Below are 15,869 nucleotides of genomic sequence, written 5' to 3' on the forward strand. Positions count from 1 at the left end.
GGAACAGCAAAATATAAGCTGTAGTCTATAACCCATGTACTAAGAGAACTTTGGAAAGTACTGGGATAGGTGGAAGTAGTCAATATGATGAACTTATGGCAGTACATGAAACTATTACAACAGAGAAAGGAGGACAGTGTCATATATTCACAAATTTGTGGGCAGTAACTAATGGATTAGCTACATGGATGGCAATGTGGAAAAATCAAAATTGGGAAATTCATGGCAAACAAGTTTGGGGCAAAGATCTGTGGGAAGATATATGAGGCATGTCTTTGGTTACTAATTTGTCAGTTTTTCATGTAGACGCTCACGTGCCCCTCACTATGCCAGAACGTGAGTACAATGTACATGCTGATTGACTAGCAAAGATTGCTACTGAACGTATTGTCCCTACTTCAGCACCAGCTGATGATCCAGTACTAGCAAAGTGGGTCCAAAGTGGGAACAAGATTGAGGTATTAGTGTCTCTTATTCACTGTTAAAGCAAGTAGCAGAGGAATGTCATATGTATCAATTGGAAAAGGAATGAACTGTTCCTCGGGTAGTAACTGGGAAAATAGCAAGGGGAAAAGTTCCAGCCCAGATGTGGCAGATAGATTATATTAGACCCACTCCCCCAAGATAAAGAATGCAAATTTATATGTACTTATGTTGACACCTATTCAGGTGTAATAGTGGCTTTTCTTTATAAGAATGCAACCCAGAAAAAACACCTGTAAAACTCTAGATATTATAAGTCTATATTCTGGAGCCCCAATGCAGATTCAAAGTGACAGTGGGTCACATTTCAAAGGTAATGAGATGAAGAGATATTGTGTATTGAACAATATAGAGTGGATATATCATATTCCATATTATCCACAAGCACATGGGTTGATAGAAAGAATGAATGGTTGTTGAAAGAACAGTTAAGAAAGTTAAGTTCTAATAATTCATATCAACATTTGAAGGATAATTTGTTTACTACTTTATGTAATTGGAAAAATAGACCATTAGGAGGAAGTATACCTCTAGCCAGAATGATGACCCCAAGTTTGCAAAAAAGCAAACATTAAGATCCAAAATATTGAATATCGGACTGTCAGGGAAGATGTCCCACCACTGTATTCAGGAATACCTGGTTCGGCAGGATATGATTTAGATTGTTTAGAGAACTTTTGGTTGGATAGAAAAGACACAAGAAAAATCTCTACTGGGCTATGGATGAGAATCCCTAAGAATCATTTTGAATGGATATTACCTGAACCAGGATTAGCAGTTTAGGGAATACATGTATTGACTGGGGTGACAGATTGTAGTTATCAAGGAGAAATTGTTGTGACACTCCTGAATTTAGGTGAAGAACCTATACAGTCATGTAAAAATGATAGAATAGTTCAATTGATTATTAAATCTTGTGAAAAAATGCCCCTTGTGAAAACTGACACTCCTTCCAAAATAACTATCAGAGGAAAGGAAGGATTTGGTTCTACTGATAGAATAAAATTGGGAGCTAAAGTAGGGTAAAACAGAAGCCTGATGATTTTCCAAAGGCTGCAGAAATTATAGCACATGGGAAAGACAATACCGTAACAGTGGTTTACCCAGGAGAACATAATTATGGAATTGTACCCTTGACTCATATATTCTATCGTGAATGAGGTTATAATAGTCTCTTTGTTTCTTTTTGGCTTTTATCTGCTAAATTTGTTTGTGAGATTTGTTTCCTGCAGGCTTAGTACCATCCACCTGCAGATGCCTGATCACTTAAGCCAGATGTCACCCTCTGATGTGTTCGGATGTCACCTCTGGACCTGTCGACAATTGTGATGTGTCATCTCTGGACCTGGCATCAACTGAGTTCCAGATGCCAGCTTGCTAAAGAACCAACCTCTCAAATAGGACACTATCTTTTGGGGCAGGGACAGCTCTATGTCCAATTTCAGCAGGAAGAAGCTTTGGAGGGTGAGACCTTCACCCATTATCCCAAAATTTTGAGCCCTATTCTTTCAATGGGGGAATGATGACATTGTTTTATATACTTATCTTGTGTTATCCCTGTTATATTGTTGTGTAAAGTTCTATTTACACCTGTTATCCCAAAATTCCCATTGCCCTATGTAATGGATAAGAAAGATTTTGGGGCCAAATGTAGTAGCAATTTATATTTGAAGATCTTTCCCACCCATTAATAGGCCATCTGACCTTCACAGGAAGCCCAAGTCACATGTGGTGGGAGGAGCTTCCTGACAGGAAAAGGAAGTTATGTCACAGGAAATGCAGAAATGATAGAGAGAGCAGTTATGGCTGCTAAGGGGCGTCATGATAGTTAGAGCTGAACAGACAATGACTTAGCTATATTGTGAGTTTGTTTCTTGGAATACCCCAGTAGGGGATCAGAGAGGTTTTGGGGTGGTGAGGCTCCATGTTGTGATATTATGTATTGAATATTTTATTGCTCTGATAGATTGGAAAAATGGCTTGTGGGATTCTCTGGTGTCTGAATAAATGGTTTACTTCTTCTACCTTCTGAGTGGACAGTCTCGTATACTTTGCAATACAGAACTACATAGGCATTTTGACAATTCTCATCTACAATGTTATTATTGCCTCGCTGATACAACTCACTCCCTTTCACCTACCCCCTCTTCCCTCCCATTACAACAGCTTTTTCTTGCCACTTTGTGTGAAATAATTTACCCCATTCTATCTTAACTTTTCTCCTACCAATATATTCCTCTCTCACCCCTTAATTTTATTTTTTAGATATTATCCTTTCATATTCAACTCACCCTGTGCCCTCTGTCTATATATACATTTATTCCCTTCAACTACCCTAATACTGAGAAAGATCTCATGAGTTACAAATATCATCCTTACATGTATGAATGTAAACAAAATGGTTCCACTTTAGTTGCTTATGATTTATGATTTCTTTTTTCTGGTTACTTTTTTATGCTTCTATTGATTCTTGTATTTGAAAGTCAGATTTTCTATTTAGCTCTGGTCTTTTCAACAAGAATGCTTGAAAGTCCTCTATTTCATTGAAATATTTTGCCCTGAAGTATTGTGCTCAGTTTTGCTGGGTAGGTGATTCTTGGTTTTAATCCTAGGTCCTTTGACCTCTGGAATATCATATTCCAATCCCTTTGATCTCTTAATGCAGAAGCTACTAGAGCTTGTGCTATCCTGATTGTGTTTCCGCAATACTCAAATTGTTTCTTTCTGGTTGCTGCAATATTTTCTCCTTGACCTAGGAACTCTGGAATTTGGCTACAATATTCCTAGGAGTTTTCTTTTTGGGATCTTTTTCTTGAGACGATCGGTGGATTCTTTCAATTTCTATTTTACCCTCTGGTTCTAGAATATCAGGGCAATTCTCCTTGATAATTTCTTGAAAGATTATATCTAGGCTCTTTTTTTGATCATGGCTTTCAGGTAGTTCAATAATTTTAAAATTATCTCTCCTGTATCTATTCTCTAGGTTAGTGGTTTTTCCAATGAGATATTTCACATTGTCTTCCACTTTTTCATTCTTTTGGTTCTGTTTTATAATTTCTTGGTTTCTCATCAAGTCACTAGCTTCCACTTGCTCCAATCTAATTTTTGAGGCAGTATTTTCTTCAGGTTAATTGTGCCTTTAAGGTATTCTTCTCCTCATTGACTTTTTGGAGCTCTTTTGCCATGTGGGTTAGTTTATTTTTTAAGGCGTTATTTTCTTCAGTACGGGTCTCCTTTAGCAAGTCATTGACTTGTTTTTCATGATTTTCTTGCATCTCTCTCATTTCTCTTCCAAATTATTCCTCTACTTCTCTTACTTGATTTTCCAAATCCTTTTTGAGCCCTTCCATGGCCTGAGACCAGTTCATATTTTTCTTGGAGGCTTCTGATGTAGGCTCTTTGACTTTGTTGACTACTTCTGGCTATATGTTTAGATCTTCTTTGTCACCAAAGAAAGAGTCTATAGTCTGAGTCCTTTTATGCTGCCTGCTCATTTTCCCACCAAATTACTTGACTTCTGAGGTCTTTGTTAGGGTATGACTGCTTTCAGAGTAGAGAGTGCTATGTCCCAAGCTTCAGGGTTTTTGCGCTGCTGTTTTCAGAGCTACTTCAGTTCTGAGGTAGTATGATACTCCTCTCCTGGTCTGTGCTCTGGTCAGTGAGTGATTTCAAGTACTCCTTTCTGCCATGTCCACCACAAGCTCTGCCACACCAGTGCTCCTCCTCCCCCAAGGACCATTATCCATGACTGTGAACCAGATCCAAGCAGGGTAAAGCAAAAGAATGTTGTCTCAGAGCCAGTAAACAGATCCCTGCACTCCTGCTCTGATCAGCCGCCTGATTCCCCACACCATTTGTGAGCCTAGAGCTCTGGAAGCATCTGTGCTGCAGGTGCCACCACTGCTGCCACAGCCACTGCTGCCGCCACTGCCACAACTGCCTCTGCCACCCCAGTGCTGGGGCTGGACTGCGCACTTCTCTCACCCAGGTCCTACAGTTTTCCCACTGATCTGCTCAGTTGTCTTTGGCATTTGTGGCATTGTGAGTCTGGAAACTGCCACAGCTGCCAGTGATTCAGTGCCCTGAGGACTACTCTACCTGAATCTATTCAGGCCTGGTCTCTTCCAGTGTGGCCCACACTGGACTGTGCTCAGCTCCCAGCATGGTGCAGTAGACCCTTCTCAGGGACCATCCAGGCCATCTTGGGCTGGAGACTTGTTTCACTCTTGTCATTTCGTGGGTTCTGTAGCTCTAGAATTTGTTTAGAGTCATTTTTATAGGTGTTTGGAGGAATTTGGGGGAGAGCTCAAGTGAGTCCCTGTTTTCATGCTGCCATCTTGGCTCCACCCACTACCATTCTCTTTTACATAATTATTGTTTCAATGATCTGTTCTTTGACTCACTTATTTAAGATTTCATTAGGTCTCCATTTGGGTCTGTGTCTTTTATCTGTGGTCCCAGAACCAACTGCTATGTTTATGTTGCTATGTCTGCAAAGGATGTGTATACTATTTCTGTCTTTTTATATTTGTTTGCAATATCTCAGTGCCCTAATACATGGTTAATATTTGTAAAAGTTCTGTGTGGGTGCTGAGATAGTCCCATTTAGAAGATATCCAAAATCTTTTAGCTCTAATTTTATTAGCAATTTGTTTCTGTATTTTCCCTTTGTTCATCTTTCTGTTAGACTCATCCACAACTGAGATGTCACTTTTGTGCTACTGTTTATGTGTTATTGTAGCTCAATTTATGTTCACTTTATGACTTTAGAATCTAAGGCACTTGGAGCATGTTACTTTTAATGTTTATGGTGGTGGTTGTCTATGGTACCTTTTAGCATAAAATTGTTTCCTTTTTATGTTTTGAATATTTGTTTTTCCTCTGTTTGATAGCATGATTGTAACATCCTGTTCTTTTGGATTCACTTGTTACATAGTAAAATATTTCCCCTAGACCCTCATTTTTATTCTGTGTATATCTTTGTTTTTAAAATGTGTTTCTTGTAAGAAACATATTATGTGGCTTTTTAAAAATCCAATTTGTCAGTCTTTTTTTGTTTTGTTGGATTTTTTAATTCACTCACATTTAAAGTTGTGAGAATTAGGTTATTTTACTCTGTTTGTCTTTTTTTTTTCCATATTGAGATTCCCCCACCCCCACCCCCTTCTGTAAATACAGTGCTTTGTCTCCAGTTATTTTAGCTTAATCTATTTTAAGGCAAACCTATTCCCACTGGCTCTTTTTTCCTTACCTTCAATCCTTCTTTTCCTACCTTATCCCCAGCTATCCTTTTCACTAGTTTTAGAATCTGGATTATTATTTCCTTTTTTCTTTTTTGATTTTATCTAGTTATTTAATCTTTGGCTTCTTCTCCCCACCCAACCCCCAGTTAAATGGTGAAATAGAATCTCCCTTTTGCTCTTCCTCTTCAACTTGTTTTTTAAAAAATATTTTATTATTTATTTAATATTTTTAGTTTTCAGCATTGATTTCCACAAGATTTTGAATTACAAATTTTCTCCCCATTTCTACCCTCCCTGCCACTTCAAGATGGCATATATTCTGATTACCCCATTCCTCAGTCAGCCCTCCCTTCTGTCACACCACTCCCCCGAGCCCCTTTTCCTTTACTTTCTTGTAGGGCAAGATAGATTTCGATGCCCCATTGCCTGTATATCTTACTTCCCAGCAGCATGCAAAAACAACATTTTTTTTGAACATCTGCTTTTAAAACTTTGAGTTCCAAATTCTCTCCCCTCTTCCCTCCCCACCCACCCTCCCTAAGAAGGCAAGCAATACAGGTCACACATATATCATTATGCAAAACCCTTCCACAATACCCAAGTTGTGAAAGACTAATTATATTTTGCTCCTTCCTATCCAGTCTCCCTTTATTCAGTCTTCTCCCTTGACCCTGTCCCTTTTCGAAAGTGTTTGCTTTTGATTTCCTCCTCCCCCATCTGCCCTCCCTTCTATTGTCCCCCCCTTTTATATCTCCTTTCTTCTCCTTTCCTCTGGGGTAAGATACCCAACTGAGTGTGTATGTTATTCCCTCCTCAAGTCAAATCCGATGAGAGCAAGGTTCACTCATTCCCCCTCACCTGCCCCCTTTTCCCTTCCTATAGAACTGCTTTTTCTTGCCACTTTTATGTGAGATAATTTACCCCATTCTATCTCTCCCTTTCTCCCTCTCTCAATATATTCCTCTCTCATCCCTTAGTTTGATTTTATTTTTTTAGACATCATCCCTTCATATTCAATTCACCCAATGCCCTCTGTCTATATATATCTATATTTCCTTCAGCTACACTAATACTGAGGTCTCATGAATTACACACATCATCTTTCCATGTAGGAATGTAAACAAAACAGTTCAACTTTAGTTAAAGTCCCTTATGATTTCTCTTTCTTGTTTACCTTTTCATGCTTCTCTTGATTCTTGTGTTTGAAAGTCAAATTTTTCTATTCAGCTCTGGTCTTTTCACTGAGAAGGCTTGAAAGTCCTCTATTTTATTGAAAATCCATATTTTGCCTTGGAGCATGATACTCAGTTTTGCTGGGTAGGTGATTCTTGGTTTTAATCCTAACCTCTGGAATATCATATTCCAAGCCTTTTGATCCCTTAATGTAGAAGCTGCTAGATTTTGTGTCATCCTGATTGTGTTTCCACTATACTCACATTGTTTCTTTCTGGCTGCTTGCAATATTTTCTCCTTGATCTGGGAGCTCTGGAATTTGGCAACAATATTCCTAGGAGTTTTCTTTTGGGGATCTTTTCCAGGAGGTGATTGGTGGAGTCTTTCAATTTCTATTTTACCCTCTGGTTCTAGAATATCAGGGCAGTTCTCCTTGATAATTTCTTGAAAGATGATATCTAGGCCCTTTTTTTGATCATGACTTTCAGGTAGTCTAATAATTTTAAAATTATCTCTCCTGGATCTATTTTCCAGGTCAGTGGTTTTTCCAATGAGATATTTCATATTGTCTTCCATTTTTTCATTCCTTTTGGTTCTGTTTTATAATTTATTGATTTCTCATAAAGTCACCAGCTTCCACTTGCTTCAATCTGATTTTTAAGGTAGTATTTTCTTCAGTGGTCTTTTGGACTTCTTTTTCCATTTGGGTAATTCTGCCTTTCAAAGCATTCTTCTCCTCATTGGCTTTTTGGAGCTCTTTTGCCATTTGAGTTAGTCTATTTTTTAAGGTGTTATTTTCTTCAGTATTTTTTTGGGTCTCCTTTAGCAAGTCATTGACTTGTTTTTCATGGTTTTCTCACATCCTTCTCACTTCTCTTCCCAATTTTTCCTCTACTTCTCTAACTTGCTTTTCCAAATCCTTTTTGAGCTCTTCCATGGCCTGAGACCAGTTCATGTTTTTCTTGGAGGCTTTTGATGTAGGCTCTTTGACTTTGTTAACTTCTTCTGGCTGTATGTTTTGGTCTTCTGTGTCAGCAAAGAAAGATTCCAAAGCCTGAGTCTGAGTCTACATCCTTTCTCACTGCCTGGCCATGTTCCCAGCTAACCTACTTGACCCTTGAGTTTTTCGTTGGGGTATGACTGCTTGTAGAGTAGAGAGTACGTTGTCCCATGCTTGAGGGGCTGCACTGCTATTATTAGACCTACTTCTTCACAGCAAGCTCTGCCACACCAGCGCTCCTTCTCCCCCAAGAACCGCCAACCAGGATTGCAGCCCAGATCCAGGCATGGCAAAGTGGGCTTTGCACTCCTGCTGTAATCTGCCACTTAATTCCTCCCACCAGGTGGGCCTGGGGCCAGAAGCAACTGCCGCTGTAGCTCTGGAAGCACCCTCAGAGCTGCACCACCTCCACTGCCCCCAGGACGGTCGCCGACCAAGAACTCCTTTCACTCTGTCCCAGTTGTCTTTGGCTTTTGTGGGATGATTCAGGGCACTACGGCCTGTTCTACCCAGCTCCCGGTCTGGTTGGTCCTGGCATGGCCCATGCTGGGCTGTGCTCCATTCCGCTCCCAGCTTGATGTGATAGACTCTTCCCAGCGACCATGCAGGCTGTCCTGGGCTGGAGCCCTGCTTCCCTCTGCTATTTCATGTGTTCTACAGCTCTAGAATTTGTTCAGGGCCATTTTTATAGGTGTTTGGAGAGATCTGGGGAGGGGCGGAGCTTAAGCAAGTCCCTGCTTTCCAGCCGCCATCTTGGCTCCCTCTTCAACTTGTTTTGTTCGTTAGTTTTTAAAATTTCATTTTCTGTACCTTTTTTCTAGAAAGGATTTCTTTTACTTACTCTCTACATTTTCTTCCCTTTCTGTCTATTCTAGACTTTATTTTGTGATTCATGGCCCTTATATTTATTTAGTCCTTTATTCTCTGTATATCTCATGGAATTAAAACTTTTGGGTATCTACTTTGGGTTTCCTCTTCTGAATGGTTTCTGTTATTGTCTTGTAGATTTTGCCCTCTCCCTCCCCATTTTTTCTGTTGTACCTTACTCTTAGAATTACTAGTTCCTGACTGTGAAAGAGATAAAATTGCCTCATTCTATGTATCTTCCTACAATGTCCCTGATTGTACAGTTCATTATTGACTTTTGTCCTCCCTTTGATCAACCCCAATTTGTCTCAAACTCTCTTTCCTAGTTCCATTCCCTTACAGTGGTGCCAGTTGCCTGATTTCTTTTCTCCTGAGGCAGGATGAGTGATCTAAGCACCAACTGCATGAAGATAATACCCATTCTAAGATCTCCAACACCATTTATAGAATATCTCTCTTCTTTTGTAGGAGCATTTACCAGTAGTACCGCCTCCCACAAATGAAACAAGTGTTTTTCCTTTTCTTTCTCCCTTTCTCTATTCTCCTGTAGGCTTTCTTTTTCCCGGTAACAGGAGTTAAGTTACTTTTCCTTTGTGGTATACTTTGATACGATTACATTACCTATTCCCTCCTATCTTCTTCCTCTTTCTTATGTGCCCTCTTATTCTATAATTTAGTTTCACAAGAAATATTGATCCACTTGTAGACAGAATGTTGTGAGGTTTAGTCCATGTTGTTTCAGGACTGGTTCTCCACCATCGCTTCTATTTGACTTCTGCTTTTTTGTCTCTTTAAGTATATTTAGAAAGAAATATCTAACTGATTTCTCTGTTATTTTTGTCCTTAGTTGCTATATTCATTTTCCCTTCTCATATTTCCATTGTCTGGGGTGTTTGAGAAGAAGATAATCTCTTCATGTCTGGTTTTCTTTCTAGGAGTGTTTTGAACAACTCCTTTTTTATTATTTGTCCATATTTTTTCATTTATGGTTACACTCAGATTTGTGGGGTGGGTCACCTTGGACTACATCTCTTTTGTTCTTTGGCACACATTATTCCATTTTCTCCTGTGGTTTCTGGTAAGTGTAGAATAGTCTTTTGTTATATGAATTTCTTTTCCTTTATATTTGATGGTCTTTCTCTTGGTGCTTGCAGAATTTTTTTTGTTTGTAATAGAACTGTTACATTTAACTGCTATGTGACTTTGAGTTTGTAGCATAGGGATTTTTTGGAGGTAATCTATAGAGTCTTCCAATTAGTGCTTTATTTTCTGTGTTCAGATGTTCTGGGCAGTTTTCTGGTATTACTTCTTGCATTGTAGTGTTTGGGTTTTTGATTTACTGGATTCTTCTAGGAGTTCTATAATCCTGAAGTTGTCTCTGTGTATCTTGTCTTTGAGATCAATGTTTTGCTTATATGGAGATCATGTTTTTGTTACAATTGAAATTAATGTAAACTGAGGCACAAAGTTCTGAGAATGTTCACTTTATTGGTAAGGCTAGCAATTGCCAATAAAAGGGGTCTTTAGCTCCTCAGGTGGCAAAATACCTCAAATGAGGGCAAACAGATCATTTTTCAGACAAAAGTAGGAACATACAAAAGCTAGTAGGCAACAACATAGATGGGAAAATAACATGACTAGATGGAAGTCTGGCATGCAGGGCTAGCTACAACCCCTCCTTCAGTCATGTCACTATGGAAAGCCCATTGGTGGTATCCATCTGCATGGCTAGTTAGTGTCACATTAATAACAGACTAGACTTTCTGGAAGGCCAATGTTGCAGAGATAACAGACCAAACTACTTGGCATCCACCTGCATCTTTCAAGGATAACAGATTTCATTGACATAAGAATAGAACAGTAATTAGCAGGGACATTGAACTTCTAAACTTAACTCAGAGTGGAAATCTGAATTTATGAACTCAACTCAGAGACACAGAAATGTGACTTAGGCAGTATAAAAAATGTGGTGGTGACACAGAATAGAACCAATTACAAAAATACAGGCCGTATCATTTTGATTTTCTTACTTTTAATGTTACTTCCCCCCATTGTCCTTTGCTTCTCTGTATTTGCATTCCTAATCAGCTATTCTCTCTTTTATTTGTTGAGACTTGCACCATGGATATAAGTTCTGTTCTGCTGATTATTTCTGCTGTGCAGGCAGTGCATTCTTTGATGACAGTTGCTGTGGAGACTGGATCTCAAATGTCTTGACCTCCTCCTATACTGCACAATTAATGGTTCACTAACCTCAGTTTTTGACTTCTGAGGGAATAGATTTAGCCCTATCAGGATGCTGGGCACTTTCCCTCAGGCTTAGTGGAGAGCCACACATGTATGTATCTTGTCCCTGTCCCCTCTGTTCCCATTATCTGGCTGAGCTCTGTTGTGCCATAGAGCACTGCATCACTATCATAGGCTGAGCAAATTTCTGCCATTTCAATCTCAGTGGCACTGGAGCATCAAAGAAGCCTCCTTGCTAGGAGGGAGGGGACATGGAGTATAGAGTTGAGTTCTATTGAAAGCACGTGGGTCACCTTGTGTGGCCTGCTCCAAGGAGTGTGGTGGGTAGTGTGGGAGGGGATACTGAGTGAGCACATCAGGTAGGGATTAGCCTACTCTGTTGTTAGTTCACTGAGTTTTCACCTTGTTTGGTTCTTGGTAGCCTAGATGATGAAGACAATGAAAATTGCTTCAACTCTTACACATTGTTCCTATTTTCGAGAGGTCTGAGGATTGGAGAAATTTCCAGTCCTCCATTATGTTGATAGTGTGACCTGGCAATGGATGTAAGAAACTCAATAACTCACCCCTTATCAAAATTCATTATTTCCTCCAATTACTTATTGCCACCACTGAAGCAATTTTGTAGTTTTGGTACCCAAGGCCACAAAAAGCATCAGAGATAAGTAGCATGAAAATATTCCCAACTGACTTTTTTTAAATGTAAATTCATTTGTTGGGGAGAGCACAGATCTAGGACACAAGGTTTCCCTGAGAGGAAAATCTCCAAAACACCAGCCTGTAGGAGAGGAGGAGTAGAGACCTGCTTTATTTTATGTTGTGTATTATCCTGTGTTATTTGAAAATATTGTTAAAGTATAAAGCCATTTATAGTCATTTTAGTCCAAGCCAATAAACGCCCAGTTTGAGATTGAGAGAGGGAAACCCAAAAGGGAAAAACGTTTCTCAGCTAAGGCCAATGTGGGGGTGGTCTTACTAGAGAGACACTTTCTAAAATACCTATACCTTAGACTGCTTTATGGACTTCAAGAGAGACTGAACAAGGAAAAGAGCGAATAGATGAAGGCTGGTATGTTTTATTCAGGTAATCACACACCCTATACAAAGTACTTAACTAAACCCCTATCTGGCTACATAAATAAGGAATTGAGGCCCAGGGGGCTGAGATGATGCCATATCCATGGGCTGGTGGTGCTGCTGTTCCGTCATTCAGTCATGTCTGACCCTTTGTAACCCCATGGACCATACATAACACACCAAACCATTCTATTCTCCACTATCTCCCAAAGCCTGTCCAAGTTCATGTTTGCTGCTTCCATTACATGATCTATCTCATTCTCTGCGGTCCCTTCCTCCTTTTGCCTTCAATCTTTCTCATCATCATGGTTTTTTCCAGTGAGTCTTGTCTACTCATTATGTGGCCAAAGTATTTAAGTTTGAGCTTCAGTATTTGTTCTTCCGATGAACAGTTTGAATTAATTTCTTTAAATATTGACTGATTCGATCTCCTTGCTGTCCAAAGGATCTTAAAATGTCTTCTCCAGCACAATTCAAAAGCTTTGATTCTGTGGTCAGCTTTCCTTATGGAGTAGTCTGCCTCCAAATAAAAATTAAGGACAATGCTTTTTATCAAGATAAGCTTCTTAGCAGAAAATACAGCTTAAGTATGTTTGGGGGTAATAATGAAGTAGTTGGCCATTTTTTGTTCATTTACTGTTTGCTTTTTGGAGTGTTAGGTCAATCCCTTTTGAGTTACCATGGATCTAATTCAGGAGACCCTATAGTATTCTGGGTCTTAATGAAGTCAACACAATACATTAGCAAACACAAGTGTCTGAAAAATCTTGTCATCTATATGGAAACCCTCTACCATTTGGACCTTGACCAAGACATGGCACTGGCAAGGAGATATCTCTTTGTTTTATGCTTAACGTGATGTTAATAATCAGAGGGTCATTGAACAATGATATTTCTGTGTTTGCATTACTCAAAGAATACCGTATAATTTTTACCTTGCATAAGAGGCTCAGACTCTTTGTGGGAGGAGAGCTGTTAAAGCTGCCCTCATTCTGCCCCCTCCATGTATTTTTTTATCCTGAACTTCACAAAAACTAAAGAAGAGTATTTTCATGTACAAAGTAGAACAGAGAGAAAGAGGATCACACATGTAGCTGAGAATGGATTATAGAGTTTGTTTCTTTTTAAGTATAAAATATTCAACATGTTATTTTCAAAACTGATTTCAGTCTCCATTTTTCACTCCCTTCTGTTCTGTGCATTTTAAAAATTCTTAAATGATTCTTTTTTCTCTTCATTTTTACTGCTAGTTCTTCTCTCCCCACAAAAACCACAACCAAAAAAGCCCCCAATAACCCATGTCCCAAGTATCAAATATGCACATTCAAGCAAAACAAATCCCCTCATTGGTTATGTCCACAAAATTCTCTTCTGTACTTTGAGTTCATCACCTTTTTGTCAGGAGGTGGCAAGCATATTTGTTCCACTATTTATCTTCTGGAATTGTCATTGCATCTATCAGGTTCTTAAGTCTTTAATTCTTTTCTTGACCATGTTGCTATTATATAAATTGTTCTGTGTTCTTCTCAATTCTTTTTGTATCAGTTATACAAACCTTCCTAGATTTCTATGAAACTATCCCTTTTGTCATTTCCTATGGTGCAGTGATATTCTATTATTTTCACACACCATAATTTGACAGCCATTCACCAATTTCTTTTTGCTACCCTCACAACTGAATGACTTAAAAAGGTGCTGTGGGAGGCAGGTAGGTGGTACAGTGGATAGAGCGCTGGGTCTGCAGTCAGGAAGACCTATCAGATCTGACCTCAGATACTTCCTGGCTGGGTGAGTCTTGGCAATTCACTTAACCTCTGTCTACTTCAGTTTCTTCAATTGTTTTTTTTAAAAAAGTGGGAATAATAGTAGAACTTACCTCATAAGGTCCTGAGAATCAAATGAAATACTATTTATAAATTGCTTAGTATAGTGCTTGGCACATAGCAGGTGCTAAATAAATGCTTATTCTGTTTCCCCTTCTTTTCATGCCCCAAGTCTCTGATGATTTAATTGTGAAATTACTTTGAAGGGAGTCACAGGGAATAATAATCATAGCTAACATTCATATATTTCTTTAAGATTTATTAAGGGGGGGGGCAGAGCCAAGATGGTGGCTGGAAAGCAGGGACTTCCATGAGCTCCCCCCAAGAACCCTTCAAACACCTATAAAATGGCTCTGAACAAATTCTAGAGCTGCACAACCCATGGAATAGCAGAGGGAAGCAAAGCTCCAGCTTAGGACAGCCTGGATGGTTGCTGGGTAAGCTGTATTGCGCACAGAGATGGGAGAGGAGTGGAGCAGAGCCCAGCGTGGGTGGCGCCCGGACCAACCAGACCAGGAGCTGGGCAGAACAGGTTCTAGCGCCCTGAATCAATGAGTTGTGACAGTAACCAGACTTCTCAACCCACAAACACCAAAGACAACAGAGAAGGTTAGTGGGAAAAACTGCTGGGGACAGAGTAAAAGGAGTTCATGGTTTGGCCACTGCCCCGAGGGGCAGCAGAGGAGGTGCAGCTACAGAACTACAGCTGCAGTTGCATCTGGTCCCGGGCCCACCTGGTGGGAGGAATTAAGTGGCAGATCTGAGCTGGAATGCAGAGCCTGCTGAAGATCTGAGTCCAGTCCAGGTTAGCGGTTCATGGAGGAGGAGTGACGCAGGTGTGACAGAGCTTGCTGTGTAGAAATAGCTCTGAAAACAACAGTGCAGCCCTTCAAGCTTGTGACAAAGTAGTCTATACTCTACAAGCAGTCATACCTCCATGAAAAACTCAAAGGTCAAGTAAGTTGGCTGGGAACATGGCCAGGCAGCGAAAATGGACTCAGATTCAGACTCAGACTTTGGAATCTTTGCTGACAAAGAAGACCAAAACATACAGCCAGAAGAAGTCAACAAAGTCAAAGAGCCTACATCAAAAGCCTCCAAGAAAAACATGAACTGGTCTCAGGCCATGGAAGAGCTCAAAAAGCATTTGGAAAAGCAAATTAGAGAAGTAGAGGAAAAATCAGAAAGAGAAATGAGGACACAAGAAAGCCATGAAAAACAAGTCAATGACTTGCTAAAGGAGACCTCCCCAAAATACTGAAGAAAATAGTACTTTAAAAAATAGACTAACTCAAATGGCAAAAGAGCTCCAAAAAGTCAATGAGGAGAAGAATGCTTTGAAAGGCAGAATTACCCAAATGGAAAAGGAGATCCAAAAGTCCACTGAAGAAAATACTACCTTAAAAATTAGACTGGAGCAAGTGGAAGCTAGTGACTTGATGAGAAATCAAGATATTATAAAACAGAACCAAAGGAATGAAAAAATGGAAGACAATGTGAAATATCTCATTGGAAAAACCGCTGACCTGGAAAATAGATCCAGGAGACATAATTTAAAAATTATTAGACTACCTGAAAGCCATGATCAGAAAAAGGGCATAGATATCATCTTTCAAGAAATTATCAAGGAGAACTGCCCTGGTATTCTAGAACCAGAGGGTAAAATAGAAATTGAAAGAATCCACCAATCACCTCCTGTAAAAGATCCCCAAAAGAAAACTCCTAGGAATATTGTTGCCAAATTCCAGAGCTCCCAGGTCAAGGAGAAAATACTGCAAGCAGCCAGAAAGAAACAATTTGAGTATGGTGGAAACAATCAGGATAACTCAAGATCTAGCAGCTTCTACATTAAGAGATTGAAGGGCTTGGAATACGATATTCTGGAGGTCAGTGGAGCTAGGATTAAAACGAAGAATCACCTACCCAGCAAAACTGAGTATCATGCTCCAAGGCAAA

The sequence above is a fragment of the Trichosurus vulpecula genome, chromosome 1, assembly GCF_011100635.1.
Source record: "Trichosurus vulpecula isolate mTriVul1 chromosome 1, mTriVul1.pri, whole genome shotgun sequence".
NCBI lineage: Eukaryota > Metazoa > Chordata > Mammalia > Diprotodontia > Phalangeridae > Trichosurus > Trichosurus vulpecula.